At 38.7% G+C, this 16,097-nt stretch overlaps 1 pseudogene; it reads right to left on the minus strand.

The window, feature by feature from the left end:
• Window positions 1–534: 534 nt before the first annotated feature.
• LOC119907893 lies at window positions 535–10,661 on the minus strand (annotated as a pseudogene).
• Between the last annotated feature and the right edge of the window lie 5,436 nt (window positions 10,662–16,097).

The following is a 16,097-nucleotide window of genomic DNA, read 5'->3' on the forward strand; positions in this document are numbered from 1 at the left end:
CATGAGTAAAATCAGATTTACAGGGAATATATTGAAGTAATAATCTTGACACACTAGATGAATAAAACACACTCTTATTAAAATTTACATGTAATTAAAACACTTAAAGTCAACGTTTTAGGGATAATTAGTTTTTTGAGTGCAATTATTTGGTGACTGGTAGGCTACCCTATCTGCCTTTTTGCTATCTTGGTTATGAAGTAGGCCTAATATTTCACCGGGCCTGCATTAAAACAACACAGGGCGCAGTGTCAAAGATGCGCTTTTTGTAGTCCATCTTCAGAACATTGTAGTTTCATCACGGCAAGTCACGTCAGTAACATCCGCCGTCGCATAATTACGTCACCAAGAAAATAGCTCTTCTGGAAAATAGTCGGATTCTCTTAGACCCGCATTCATCTTTTCCTAAGTCCTTATGAATTCTCCTTCACATGTTTCCTTGACTTCATGACGTTTTCCATCGTGGTCAATGAAAAGTGGTTAGTAAAGGAGATTTTTTTTGACTTTTGGATGCAGCCTAAATATCTTCAGATGCAGAGACGACGCCTCATATTTATTTTTGAAGTGATTAAAATACAATAAAACATGGGATACAAAATATGTGACAAATGATTAGATTTAAAATGCCTTGTTAAAAATATAATAATAATATTACAATACTAGTAATGTGAGTATAAAACAGCTTTGGGTTCAAGTTTGCAGTATTTTTTTTCTCATGTCATTTAGAATAGTTCCCTTTTTCACTTGCCCATTTCTGAAAAAGAGATGACTTATCACACAGCATCAACGTCCGTATGAGGTCAGCACATACATTTGAACTATAATGTGATCATGTGTGAAAGATGAAACCAGCTGCAGGGTGTGGAGGTTTTGACTTTCAGTAAAGTGAAGATATATTCCTGTCCAGTCTCCAGTGTCTCTTTCTAAATTAACTGACATTAAAATAAATTGTAACGCAAAAAACAAAATGTAAGTATGTATGCAGTCCAAATGTGATCACAAAACAATCTTCATTTTTTCTTCACTTGAGTGTAGAGATCCTCTGGGCCGTCAGCAGTCAGTGTTAAGCTGTTTGCTGGCTGGGACACTTTGACCTGTGCATACAGAGTATCCTGCTGCTGTCCACTGTCCTGTGCTGAGTCAGAGGACCAGTCACGTCTCCGCTTGGAGAAGTCGATCTCTCCATAATGGATGTCTTCTTCTTTTTCTTCAGTTTTAAATGCTGGGTTTTCAACAGCCAGCTCTTCACCTGTTTGACCCTGTAAATGAATCAAACAGGAAGTGTTGTGAGGGGAACCTTCAGCTGGATTCTTCCATGATAAATAATTACTAATCCATCTCAAATGAATTAAGAAGACTTTAGGACTTTTTTTCGAAATCAGAAAACCATTACAGCACTGAGGCGGCTCTGATTAAGGTTTTACAGTAAATCATCATCTGAACAATGAGTCAGGTAGACTACACAGACAAAATGAACAGATGTAAAACATTCAGATACACACAGTGCAGTACTGTACAGCTGAAGTATTGTAGTATTTTCCCACCTGGGTCTGTTGTGTAGTTGGACGTGTTGACTTTAAACACCTGGAAGACATGAGAGGCTTTTAGATCAATTATACTGTGTTTTAGGTTAAATATAGATCGCAGTGTTTCCCCTGTATGCATTCAGCAGTGGTGCACCGCCGTTGCTGAATCATGACGGCCGCTACTAAAGTTTCCCACGATATTAAACTATGCGCTACAAATGTTTTCACTCGCACACTGTGGGAGCAGGGAAACACTCAATGCTTGGCTAGCTGCCTCTCATCGTTCTATACAAAACATCTACGTCACAGCTGCTGTTATAAAAGTGTAACTCCTGTAAGGAATCAGGAGGTGTGTAGCGAGTGTTTGATTGTCCGAGCGGCAGAAAGTGATGAACTCGAGCAGAGGAAAATACTCTGGCAGTAAATGTACGGTGTTGGTTACAGTTTGTCGGCTTCTCAAGATGAAGAAAAGTCTGTTGTTTCCCCACCTGCTGAAAATGTTAAGTCACTGTCGAGAGCATCATAACCAACCAAAAAACTTTCCCCAAATCTAAAGTTTGTAGTTCCTCCCCAGTAGACTGATCTTTTGCTGTTGGTTATTTATTATCTGCTCTAGCTTTTCCAACTCTTTGTTCAGACATATGGAGAAAATAATGGCCAACTGTGATGTGAAATTACATATTTGGGAGGACCCCCAAACCCCCTGCTACCCTGACCGTGCACCAACACCAAAACATTCAGCTAAAGCTCACATTAAACTGGGAAAACAAGTTTTAAAATATTCTGATGTGCATCGCATGCTCATGGACACAAGAGCAATATTGCAGAGACATATTGTGTTGGGGTTTTATATTCAGACAAAAATTTTGCTTCACCTCCGCTGCTATAACGCCATCCTAGGGGAAACACAGCATTTTGCCAGTAACTGAGTAAAATTAGCTGCTTTGATTTGTGATACTCACCAAACACAGACAACCAGGCAGATGAGTGCAATGATCCCGATGATTCCTCCAAGAACTGCCTCCCGTTGTCTCCCTTCAAAGAGAGGATAGGACAGCTAAGGTGGCTGACACAGCACAAAAGGTGTCTCTTCTGAGACAGCAGAGAGTAGCCAGTCAAGAAATTCAGTAAAACCATATGTTATTGTGACTTAGCCACTGACAGATAACATGGAAAATGTAAGCCAAGAGTGTGAAACACTGTCAATGTTCTTGCACCACAGTCCATTATAAACCACACATTAGATGCATTTTATACAAACATTGACAAGGGAAACGCATTCATTCTCTCTGTGATTATGGACCAAAACTGCCCGGCATCAATAACATCTGGTCTGCAGCCAGATTATGGTGCTTTGATAGCGGCAAAAAAGTTAAAATAAATAAATTCTTTTATAGCAGTGCTGAAATAGATCTCAGTCATGGCAGCAACAGTTACTCACATCACTTCCTCTTTAGTGGTTTTGCCTCAATATTAAAGCTCAAGAATGTTTTTTGCAGGAGTTTAATGAGAGCTTTTACTTTGAAAAGTTCTGAACGCCATTAAAAGAGTCTGTTAAACAGGCTATCACACCTCTGAAAGAATCGCCAGAAAACATGATTCCTCTAAATGTCTTCTGCCTGGAGATACTGGGAAATTAAAAAAGCGTCTGTAGGTTAATGGATGCAGATGAATCGCCGAAACACACACACTGCAGCACATGTTTTAATGTGAGCATGTGTAACAGTCCCTGCATAATCAATTTGTTGAAAATGGAAAACAAATTCTCAAACACACAATCTTCTAGGTGAGAGGCACAATGTCATTCAAAGTGCTTGACAGGGTACAACAACACATTAAGAGAAAAACAGATCAGATTTATGTTAGTAGGTCCAGTAGCACAAATCTAATAAATAAATAATGAACATAAAATTAAATTCAAATAAAAAAATTAAATACAGTTTTCTAATCAAAACTGTACTGACTATATTTACCTCCAACAGTCAGATGGATCTGTGATGACGTCTGATCACCGAGATCATTTGTTGCCATGCAGTAATAATTTTCTATATCAGTGACACTGGTCACCTTGAAGCTGTAAACCTCTCCTTCAGATACATTCTTGGGTCCATCTGTGCTGCTCTTGAACCAGGTGAAGCGGCTGACGGGAGGCTTGGCTCTGCTGGAGCAGGTCAGGTTCACCCAGCTACCTGCTGACACCAAACCTGATGGACTGATGGACACTGAGGGGTTTTTAGGAGCATCTGAGGAAAATGTGAGATTCACTTTATTCAAATCAGCTGACATCCCATCAATCATCATGTGTTGACAGGATCCAATAACAAACTCTGCTTGTCTTACATGAAACACTGAGAGTCTTTCTCTCCTCTGCTGTCTTGACATCTTTTCCTTCATTCACAGGATATCTGGCAGAACAGGTGATGTTGTATCCATCATGTTGGTCTGACAGAGTGATGGTCTCCTGGATTTTAGTTGTAAAGGTTCAATCTGTGTTTTCCTCTGTGTTGCTGTGAGAGTCTTGTTGGAGGTTCCAGGTGAGTTTAGGAGGGGAGTGTGGACAGGGAGTGGAAGCTGAGCAGGTTATAGTGACAGACTGCTTCTCCTTCAGATCAGCTGGGATCTCAATTCTGGGGCTCGGAGGAGAATCTGTGGTTTCAGATCAAACACAGATTTTACACTGAAAGGGCAATGCTGACATTTAAGGATTTAAACTGCTTATGTTGATAATGTAAAGATCAACTGGATTCATTTAAAATGTAGGCCTAATAAAGAATTAACAACAATAAATGTCGTGTAGGTTTTTTCCCTCACTGTTGATAAATGTGAAGGAGTGAAAATAATTCGATACATGAGTTTTCTCTTTTTCAAGTGTCAAATAACAAATTCAGTAGATAATTTGAAAGTTACGGTAATGCAGACAACATAAGAAAGAAGTGAAAGATGTTTTCATATATAGGTATCTAAGCAGTATTTAACTGTAAGAACTTTCCAAAAGACCACTTTCTGTTCACTGGTGGGTTTCTTCAATGTTGGGCTCTGACAGCTGCTGTTGATAATCCTACAGTAGATATTTCATTTCACACTGAAGGTTAGAGTCATGGAGTTTGCTGTTTAAACCAAAACTGCAACTTCATGTTTTATTTACAATAATAACATTATAGCTGTTGATAGATATATAATGAAAAACTAAACTCTCTCACCTTTAATTGTTATTTGAAGAGGATCACAAGATGCTGTTGACATGAATGGTTTGTTCTCAATTCTGAAGAAGTATGTGTTTGTATAACTTGTATTTAAACTGGAAAACAGAGTGGTGCAGTTTTTCTGACTCAGGTTTCCAGTAATCCTGGAATTGGATAGATGTTAACTTCCCTGCTACTGTTGAAAATCACATTGTTTGAATTGATGCCAAACCTGGAGTCATTTTTAATCCACACTCTGAAGGTTTCTCTACTGCTGTCAAAGTCTTGTTCTGATGTAGCACTAAAGCTACATGGGATTTGCAAACAAGATCCACTCAGTGCTTCCATCTTCTGTGGTGCAGTGATGAAGAGGCCTGCTGGCTCAGAACAATCAGCCCAAACACCTGTAAAACCAGTTGATTAACAAAAGTGGAGCAAAATCTGCATGAAGAGAAAGTTCACGATACACAAACTACAATTCAGCAGCAGCATGTTTGCTCCTTTTTCCTTTTAACAATGTCAGTATAAAACATCTGACTGCGCTGGTCTTTCTGCTTTGTTTCTAAATGAAGTCCAAACTGTAAATGATGAACGTCTCCAAATAAAAGTGACTGAACAAACAGCTCACCTGAAAGAAAGAAGACACTCAGTAACATGTTGGCTGTCACCATATTCACAGACAGGACTGCAATGACACTCATCACCTGGATTTGAAAACAAAAGTTACTTTCAATATTTTAATCAAAGCATCTTTTAAACAAGTATTCATGTTCTTTAAAAGCAAACTCAAATTTACACATTCAAACAGGAACTTGCCGTCTACAACCAGATGTTACTGTGTTATAAGCAATGATTAATAAAATCTACAGAGCTGCACTGACAACAGTTTCAAAATGAACTCAAAATGATCCAGTGTGAGTTTATGATATTAAAATTAAAATAAAATGTTGCCGAAGCAACTTCTCATTTCTTTGAGGCTCATTTCTGCTAAACCAAAACTCAAGAAAAATAATTTATCAGGTATTTTTCAGTGGAATTCATGAAAATCAGCAAAAGAAGAAACTAGATTAGAAAGCACAAACATCAAAAGCAGAAACATTTTACCTTACCAAACGAGCCTGCAGCTGAAACAGATAAATCATTTGTTTTAAAATGAGGGAATTTGATTTTCAGCAGAACTGCAACAGACACAGTAACTGACTTCCCTGCTAAGCCGTTGTAATATAAAAAAAAACAGAGTTGTTGTTTTAAACTAGGTATCACATGACTAAAATACTGCAGAAACACAAGAAGTCTTCACACTTCCTGCTCTCACCGTCAGTTAGGAAGTCAGTTTGGGGCAGCTCGAGGTCATTTGAATGCAAATGATGTCAGATGTTGTTGCATCTTAAACTCATCAGGGTGCAAATTATTTATGTATTTAGATTAATTATTTTCTAGTTTAATTATAATTTTAGTTTACACACTAATGTAGTATTGTATTGACTGCAGGCCTAGATTCCCTGTGTTTTCTGCTGCTTATGTTACATATATTTTAATAAAAAACAAAGTGAGCTTACTGTATTGTAAGGACAGTTCCAGGGGATAAAGGTTCAGATGATTTTCTCCTGCTGAGTTTCTGTTTAGTGCATTCAGACCAGTTTACAGACCCAAAGGAAAAAGGCTGATTGAGGTAACAGACAGAGCTGGTAAAGCTCCTTCTGCTGGATCAGGTGAGGACTCTGTTGTGGTTTTGTCAACATGCAGCCAAACAAATAAGTGCACATCAGAAAGAAGATTTGACAAAAGGGAAGATTTGTGCACTATTTGCAGTAAACAGCTGTACAAAGTGTATCATGTTCATGTCAAATTATGAAGAAGGTGAGTAGAAACATTATATGCTTAAATCGTCTATTTTTCACTTTTTGTATTTTTAGGATACACAGAAGTACAGTAATATTTTAATTGATGCCCTTACTGACAATAAAATACGACAAAAAACTAAATTGGGAACTTAATGATGAAGCAATTTTGCCAAATGACCAACTTCTGTAAACTTGAAGTTCTCAGTGTTTTTTTCAACACTCTGTAAAAGACACCATCAGTTTATCCTCCACCACTTCTCTTTTACCCACTTTAGGTCATCAAGCACAAACTGATCAGCCTCATGCTTTTAACACTTATATTTAATTTACAGTAACATAAAAACAGTTTCAAGTACTGTGGGAAACAAGACAGTTACATGTTAACTACATGCCACAGGATATACATTTGATGTGTCTTGTAATGAATGTGATGTTCTGTTGAAGGACTTGCACCACACTGCTGACTGTGTTGTAATGTTTGCCACTGTCAGTACATGTATAGATCATTCAGCAGCTGAATTAGATTCAGGAATTAAACCTCACGCACTGAATGTATACCACAAATATAAAACCAAATGCTTTCAAGGGGAAAGTAGGAAACATGTTGCAGGCTACTTTCTTCGCTCTGAATACTCACAAGCTTTTCACATGATGAAATAACTATTTACTTATAATAGATCAATTAACCCTACAAAAGGAAACAGTCAAAAGACAAAAACTGCGTCACAAAAAGCCTCAATTATGATTTTGATTAAAACCTTAAAAAAAAAAAACATTTTAACATCTTATTTCTCTTTATATTTCTACAAAGAAAACAGTTAAGTCAAATAAAAATAATTACCATAAAACTCTTATAAAAACTAATGACTAATATGTTACACTGTAGCTTCCACAAAATAAAACACTTGGCCCAGTTTGCACTCCATCCTTTGTTCATCTTATCAATCTTCTGTGTTAGTGAAACCATTTAATATTTAAGAATTAGATGAATAAGAAAGAGAAATTTTGTATTTATGGTGAACATGACATCTCCCTCTTCTCCTTCATGATGCTTGAATCTCAGTCACTCTGTTGACATCGTCTGCTTCTACTGCGTCCTGTGGAAATGAAACAGCACAGAGAGAGAGAGAGAGAGAGAGAGAGAGAGGTGTTTGCGCTCTGCTGTGAGTTTAATGCAGCTGAAAGAGAAATGCCAGCAGCACCTTGAGCTTGTCTTGGTGAATCAAAGCCTGATATAAAGTGAGATTAGCTCTCTTTACCGACATTTGGCTTCTCTTTATGGTTGTTGAAAGATGCCTTGCTCTTAGAATAATGTACCTGTCCTCGTCCAGCAGCTTACCTTCATGGTTTGTTGCAGCATCTTGATCTAAAGCACCTGAAAGAAAATGAGATGGAATGAATAATCATGAATAAAACTTCATGAACGTTAAACATTTCAAAGAGACCACAAAGTAATTTTGATTCGATCATAGAAAAGTTTGTCTCACCACCCAAAGATGATGATTGTACTGTAGAGCATTACAATTCCCAGGATCTTCACTGTAACGTAGACATCAATCCCAAACGCTGGATAATCTGTAACAAGACAGCACGGTCAGATTCATTAAATGCAACACACACAAAAGGTAAATTACAGGGCACTAAAATAAACAAACAAGCAATACAGAGGAAGAAAAGACAACCAAACAAAGAAGAGTTGATCAGATTCAGTACAGTTCTGTATTTACCTGCAGTTTTCAAATGAATCTGTGATGACGTCTGATCACCGAGATCATTTGTGGCCACACAGTAATAAACTCCTCCATCAGTGACATTGGTCACCTTGAAGCTGTAAACCTCTCCTTCAGATACATTCTTGGGTCCATCTGTGCTGCTCTTGAACCAGGTGAAGCGGCTGACGGGAGGCTTGGCTCTGCTGGAGCAGGTCAGGTTCACCCAGCTACCTGCTGACACCAAACCTGATGGACTGATGGACACTGAGGTGTTTTTAGGAGCATCTGAGGAAAATGTGAGATTCATTTTATTCAAATCAGCTGACATCCCATCAATCATCATGTGTTGACAGGATCCAATAACAAACTCTGCTTGTCTTACATGAAACACTGAGAGTCTTTCTCTCCTCTGCTGTCTTGACATCTTTTCCTTCATTCACAGGATATCTGGCTGAACAGGTGATGTTGTATCCATCATGTTGGTCTGACAGAGTGATGGTCTCCTGGATTTTAGTTGTAAAGGTTCGATCTGTGTTTTCCTCTGTGTTGCTGTGAGAGTCTTGTTGGAGGTTCCAGGTGAGTTTAGGAGGGGAGTGTGGACAGGGAGTGGAAGCTGAGCAGGTTATAGTGACAGACTGCTTCTCCTTCAGATCAGCTGGGATCTCAATTCTGGGGCTCGGAGGAGAATCTGTGGTTTCAGATCAAACACAGATTTTACACTGAAAGGGCAATGCTGACATTTAAGTATTTAAACTGCTTATGTTGATAATGTAAAGATCAACTGGATTCATTTTTATTGTGATAAATATATAAAAACAATGCTGATGATACATGTGGAGGAGTGAAAAGAACTCAATACATGAGTTTTTCACTTTTTCGAGTGCGTAAGCAAATTCAGCAGACAGGTACTAACATTTTGTCTTATTTGACAGTTACAGTAATGCTGACAACATAATAAAGAAGTGAAAGATGTTTTCATATATATATATATATATATATATATATATATATATATATATATATATATATATATATATATATATATATATATATATATATATATATCTCTCTAAGCAGTATTCAACTGTAATAACTTTGAAAACGACCACTTTCTGTTCACTGGTTGGTTTCTTTAACGTTGGGCTCTGACAGCTGCTGTTGATAATCCTACAGTAGAGATTTCATTTCACACTGAAGGTTAGAGTCATGGAGTTTGCTGTTTAAACCAAAAATTAAACTGATTTCATGTTTTATTCCAGATTAATCACATTATAGCTGTTGATAGATATATAACGAAAAACTAAACTCTCTCACCTTTAATTGTTATTTGAAGAGGATCACAAGATGCTGTTGCCATGAATAGTTTGTTCTCAATTCTGAAGTAGTATGTGTTTGTATAACTTGTATTTAAACTGGAAAACAGAGTGGTGCAGTTTTTCTGACTCAGGTTTGCAGTAATCCTCATTGGATAGGTGTTAACTGTCCTGCTACTGTTGAAAATCACATTGTTTGGATTGATGCCAAACCTGGTATCACTTTTAATCCACACTCCGAAGGTTTCTCTTGTGCTGTCAAACTCTTGTTCTGATTTAGCTCTAAAGTTACATGGGATTTGCAAACAAGATCCACTCAGTGCTTCCATCTTCTGTGGTGCAGTGATGAAGAGGCCTGCTGGCTCAGAACAATCAGCCCAAACACCTGTAAAACCAGTTGATTAACAAAAGTGGAGCAAAATCTGCATGAAGAGAAAGTTCACGATACACAAACTACAATTCAGCAGCAGCTTGTTTGCTCCTTTTTCCTTTTAACAATGTCAGTATAAAACATCTGACTGCGCTGGTCTTTCTGCTTTGTTTCTAAATGAAGTCCAAACTGTAAATGATGAACGTCTCCAAATAAAAGTGACTGAACAAACAGCTCACCTGAAAGAAAGAAGACACTCAGTAACATGTTGGCTGTCACCATATTCACAGACAGGACTGCAATGACACTCATCACCTGGTTATGAAAACAAAAGTTACTTTCAATATTTTAATCAAAGCATCTTTTAAACAAGTATTCATGTTGTTTTAAAGCAAACTCAAATTTACACATTCAAACAGGAACTTGCCGTCTACAACCAGATGTAACTATGTGATAATCAGTGATTAATAATATCCGAGGTTCATTTCTGCTGACCTGAAACCCAACAAATAAAATATATCTATATAGAAGGAAGTTCAAACATAAAAGCAGAAACATTGTACCTTACCAAACAAGCCTTCAACTGAAAGAGAAACAATTCGTTTTAAAGTCAGGCAATTTCTAAATTTCACTAGAACAGACCCTGTAACCGACTTCCCTGCTGAGCCTTTGCAATATAAAAGCAGAGTTACTCTTTCAAGCAGAATACCACACGATTAAAATACTGCCTGAAGTCTTCACACTTCTTGGCCTTCTCACCCTGTCAGTGAGGAAGTCAGATGAAGGGAGAAAGAAGAGAGCGAGATACTGCACTACTGCCAGGCTGAAGTAATCGGCACACTGGGGCCCTCAGGTGTTCACAATTTACCTAATGAATGTAAGCACAAGAAAGTTCCACAGTTCAGCCCCACAGGGGTCGTCACAGAACACATATGGAATTATGTAGTAAACAAAAAAGTGTTAAACAAACCAGAATGTGTTTTATATTTTAGATTCTTCAAAGCAGTCGTAGCTTCATGAGGTGGTCACCTGGAATGGTTTTCTAACAGTCTTAAAGTAGTTCCCAGAGGTGCTGAGCATGGGTGATTGTGGAGGCCAGGCCATCTGACGCAGAACTCCATCACTCTCCTTCTTGTTCAAATAGCCCTTACATAGCCACTCAGAAAAATAATGGTTCTTAACTGGTTCTTCAAATGACTGTCTGGTTCTACAAAGAACCACCACCAACTGAAGAACCTTTTCTTGTCGGGGATGGTTCTTGGTGTACTTTATGTGGTTCTTCAAAGTAATAAAGGTTCTTCCTTGCTACTGGAGTTATTTGGTGGCATATAGCCTAATAGAATGAAATTTGGGCTGCAACTAAGCCATCCATCCATTTTCAACCACTTATCCGGGGCCAGGTTGTGGGGCAACATCATCATTACATTCATTATTGATTAATCTGCTAATTATTTTCTCAATTAATCATTTGGTCTTTAAAACTTCACAAAACACTGAAAAGAACCCATCACAATTTCCCAAATCCCAAGTTGACATCAGGAAACACATTGTTCTGTCTGTCCAACAGTCCAGAACAGAAAATTTAAATGTAGGCCATTATAATTAAATTCAGCAAATTCTTGCATTTGACTTTTTTTGCTTACATATTACTCAAACGACTGTCATGTCCTATTATCAAAATAGTTGTTGATTTATTTCCTGTCAATTGACTAAGGATAGAATTGTAGTTTGCATGATGCTTTGGCAATATTGTTATACATTCATGCCAATAAAGCTAATTTAGAATTTATTATTATTTATTTATTTATTTATATTATAATTATTTTTGAATAATGAACACACATGAACACATACAACACACACAAAAAGCAATAAATATTAAGAATGAATTGATGACTAGCCAAAGGGTTTAACCTATGTATGCTTACTTTATTGTCAAGATACACTTGATAATTGAAACAACTGATATATATTTTTTAAATTATGTTATTTTACTACCTTAATTATTTAGACACACACACTGGTATGCTTAGAGATATTTTTATTATAATTTCAGATTATGTGTATAAAATAGTTTAAAACCATATAATAACAATGTTAGTTTATTTAAGGTTAGGCGTCTTTTTATTCAAGTAGGCTAACATCGTTCATCTAGTCTGACATACGTTGCAGATGGTTGCAAAGAGATAACTGCTCACTCATGAGTGAGGGGGGCGGAAACACACAAAAAAAACACATTGAGGAGTGTGTGCGCTGCCCGTAAGGTCCGCACATAGGAGATGAACAACAGCTAGCCGAAGACAGTAAGAAGAATGCTGATTGTTATGCTGAACTAATAAGACTGATAGATGATAAGAGCCTATCGCTGATAAGACATGACGCAGCTGACGATGGAAGGAAAGCCCTGAAAATACTCAAAGAACATTACTCTGGAAAAAGTAAGCCATGGATAATAAATCTGTACACATCGTTGACCAAGCTACGCATGGCAAACAACGAGAGTGTTACCGACTATTTAATAAGTGCAGAAAACATCATCACAGCCTTGAGAGATGCAGGTGAAACCATGAGTGATGGACTGATCATAGCCGTGATACTAGGTGGGCTGCCAGACTGCTTCAAGCCCCTAGCTGTTCACGTAACACAGAATGAAGATAAGGTTACGTTTTCAGACTTTAAATGGAGACTACGAGTGTATGAGGAGGCGGAGAAAATGAAAGCAGCAGAAACCACAGACAATGTGATGAAGACTAATGTAAGACAAGGCCAAAGCAACACCAAAATACACACTAACAGCAGAAAAGTTGAAGAGACTAACGTTACTTGCTATAAGTGTGGAATGAGAGGGCACAAGGCAAGAAAATGTTTTAGAAAAGTGTGGTGCGGCCATTGTAAAAGTAATACACACCAAGAGTTTCTGTGCAAGAAAAAGGGGGAACAAGATGGAGTCAGAAAAGTGACAGTGGAACAGAACAGCGACCAAGACCACCTCTTTAAAGCAGAACACACAAGGCAAGAGACCACCAGATAAAGTGAAGATAAAAGGCATCATGGTGGATGTGGGAGCAACATCCCACATTGTGAACGACATCAGGAAATTTGACAGCTTTGACAACTCTTTTCGGTCTGAGACACATTCAGTGGAGTTAGCTGACGGTACCAAGTGCAGTGGAATAGCACAACGAAGAGGAACAGCGATTGTGTATCTACTAGACAATGCTGGACGACAGCACAGAGCACAGCTGCAGGATGCATTGTACATGCCTTCATATCCACATGACATCTTTTCAGTGGCAAGAGCTACAAACGGGGGAGCGACAATCACTTTCAAGAAAGGAGACAGTCTCATGGTTACCAAGGATGGAAGCAGATTTGACATCCATGAGAGTGGAAACTTGTATTACTTGCAAACTGTGATGGACAATGTTGACCAATGTAAAGGGTGTCATGACATACAAACGTGGCATGAAATTTTGGGTCATTGTAACTATGAAGATGTACAAAAGTTACAAGGTGTAGTGAAAGGCATGGAGAGAAAAGGCAATGCAGTTAAACCAGATCAGTTATGTGCAGTGTGTAAACAGGTAAAATTCACATAGACGAGAAACAGGGAGCCAGACAGAAAGGCTAAGAAACCCTTAGAACTAGTCTACACTGATTTAGCCGGTCCCATGTCAACACCAACTATGGAAGGACACAGATATGTACAGTCCTTTACAGATGACTATTCAGGTACTGTATTTGTGTATTTTCTGAGAACCAAGAGCGATGCAGTACAGGCCACAGAGAGGTTCTTAGCAGACATAGCACCTTATGGAGAAGTAAAGTGCATTCGCTCAGATAATGGCAGAGTTTACAAGCCAAGATTTCCAGGCACTGTTAACTAAGAATAGGATTAGGCATGAGACATCTGCACCCTATTCACCCCACCAAAACTGTACAGCAGAGAGAGGCTGGTGAACTCTCTATGACATGAGCAGATGCTTATTGATAGAAAGTGAGTTACCAGACAAACTGTGGAACTATGCTATTCAGACAGCAGCTTACGTAAGAAACAGGTGTTACAGTAGGCGCACAAAGAAAATTCCTTACGAGCTATTCACAGGCAAAGAGCCAAACATATCCAAACGGCAGAAATTTGGATCAGTCTGTTTTGCTTATAAGCGAGAGAAAGGAAAGCTAGACTCTAGATGTGAGCAAGGTGTTTTCATTGGCTATGATAAAAACAGCCCAGCTTATCTAGTGTATTACCCAAACACAGAGAAGGTCCAAAAACACAGGTTGGTGAAATTCACCGCCAAGACATCCTTTGAAAAAGAAACACAAACAACTGAGTCATACATGGAAAATGTTCATATGGGTACACACCCCTGGGTCCATGATGAAGAAACTGTTGTTGATGAAAATGTGGAGAGTGTACCAGGTCAAAGTACTCAGAGCAGTGTTTCTGTGACTTTACCTGAAAAGAATGAATGCACACAGCCGAGCAAAGTCACTGAGACTGTGACTAGAAGATAAGAGAAGCAAGAAGAAACCTGTCCATCTACAGGACTTTGAGACTGGGGATACAGAGGACAAACTACAAACATGCATGGACTATTGCTACAGAGCAGTGTTTGACATACCTCAAACCTACCAGGACGCCATCGTGTTAACCAAGTCAAGGCAATGGAAGGATGCCATGAATGAGGAGGAGAATGAGACCTTTTGTCTCACCCAGTTGCCACCTGGCAAACAGACAGTGGGGGGTAGATGGGTTTATGCACTAAATGTAAATGCTCCGTACTTGTATAGCACCACTCAAAGCACTTTTACACTACATCTGCATTCACCACATTCATACACTGAGCCTAAGTGCTCAAACAGAAACTAACATTCACACTCACTCATACACTGGCGGAATAGCCGCCAGGGGCAATTTGGGGTTCAGTATCTTGCCAAGGACACTTCGACACGCAACCAGGGGATTGAACCGCCGACCTTCCGATTAACGGCCAACCCACTCTACCTCCTGAGCCACAGCCGCCCCTGAGCACTAAAAAGAGATATTGATGGGTCAGACAAATACAAAGCTAGATTCGTAGCAAAAGGCTACGGTCAAAAGCAGACTACGAAGAGATATTCTCACCAACTGCTGACATGACAAGTGTGAGAGTGATCATGCAAAAGGCAGCACAGGAGAACCTAGTCTTACACCAGATGGACGTTAAGACAGCTTATTTGCATGCACCGATTGATTGTGAGATCTATGTAGAGCAACCAGAGGGCTATGAGAAAAAGTCAACAGGCGAAAAGCTTGTTTGTAAGTTGCAAAAGTCTCTCTATGGTCTTAAACAGTCTGGTAGAAACTGGAATGTTATGTTACACACATGTTTGAGTGAGAACAGTTTTGTGCAGAACCCAGCTGATCACTGTGTGTATACAAGAGAGAGAGACAACAAAAAGGTGATCTTGATAGTATGGGTCGACGATCTGATCATAGCATCTAGCGATGAGGATGCACTGGCAATGTAAAACAAATACTCACCGAAAGGTTTAAAATGAAAGACCTGGGAAAGTTGAAGCACTTTGTGGGAATAGACTTTTACCAAACAGAAGGTCAAGTTAAATTGTCACAGAAGAAGTACATATACAAAATATTAGAAAGATTTGAGATGCAAGATTGCAGGTCCAGAGAGACTCCGTGTGAACCAAAACTAGAATACACAGATGATGCAGAGAAACTGAAAGACCCAAGAAGGTACAGAGAAGCAGTGGGGAGCTTGATCTATTTATCCACATGCACCAGACCAGATATTAGTTTTGTGGTCAGTAAACTTTCTCAGCACTTTGCTGAACCAACGGAGGGACACTGGAACACTGTAAAACATGTGTTCAGGTATCTTAAAGGTACAGAAGATCAGGAGTTATGTTTCAGGAGAAACGACACAGAGAAACTGGGTCTAAGAGTGTACAGTGATGCTGATTGGGCATCAGATGCATCAGACAGACGTAGTGTGACTGGATATTGTGTCAGTCTAAGTAAAGGAAGCTCTCTGATTTCATGGAAAACAAGGAAGCAACCAACAGTAGCACTATCTACTTGCGAAGCAGAGTACATATCCTTAGCATCAGCCATGCAGGAATGTATCTATTTAGATCAGTTACTCA

Source organism: Micropterus salmoides, unplaced genomic scaffold, assembly GCF_014851395.1.
Source record: "Micropterus salmoides isolate LMB-PRFRI ecotype aquatic unplaced genomic scaffold, ASM1485139v1 Ms_hic_scaffold_1, whole genome shotgun sequence".
NCBI classification, from domain to species: Eukaryota; Metazoa; Chordata; class Actinopteri; order Centrarchiformes; family Centrarchidae; genus Micropterus; species Micropterus salmoides.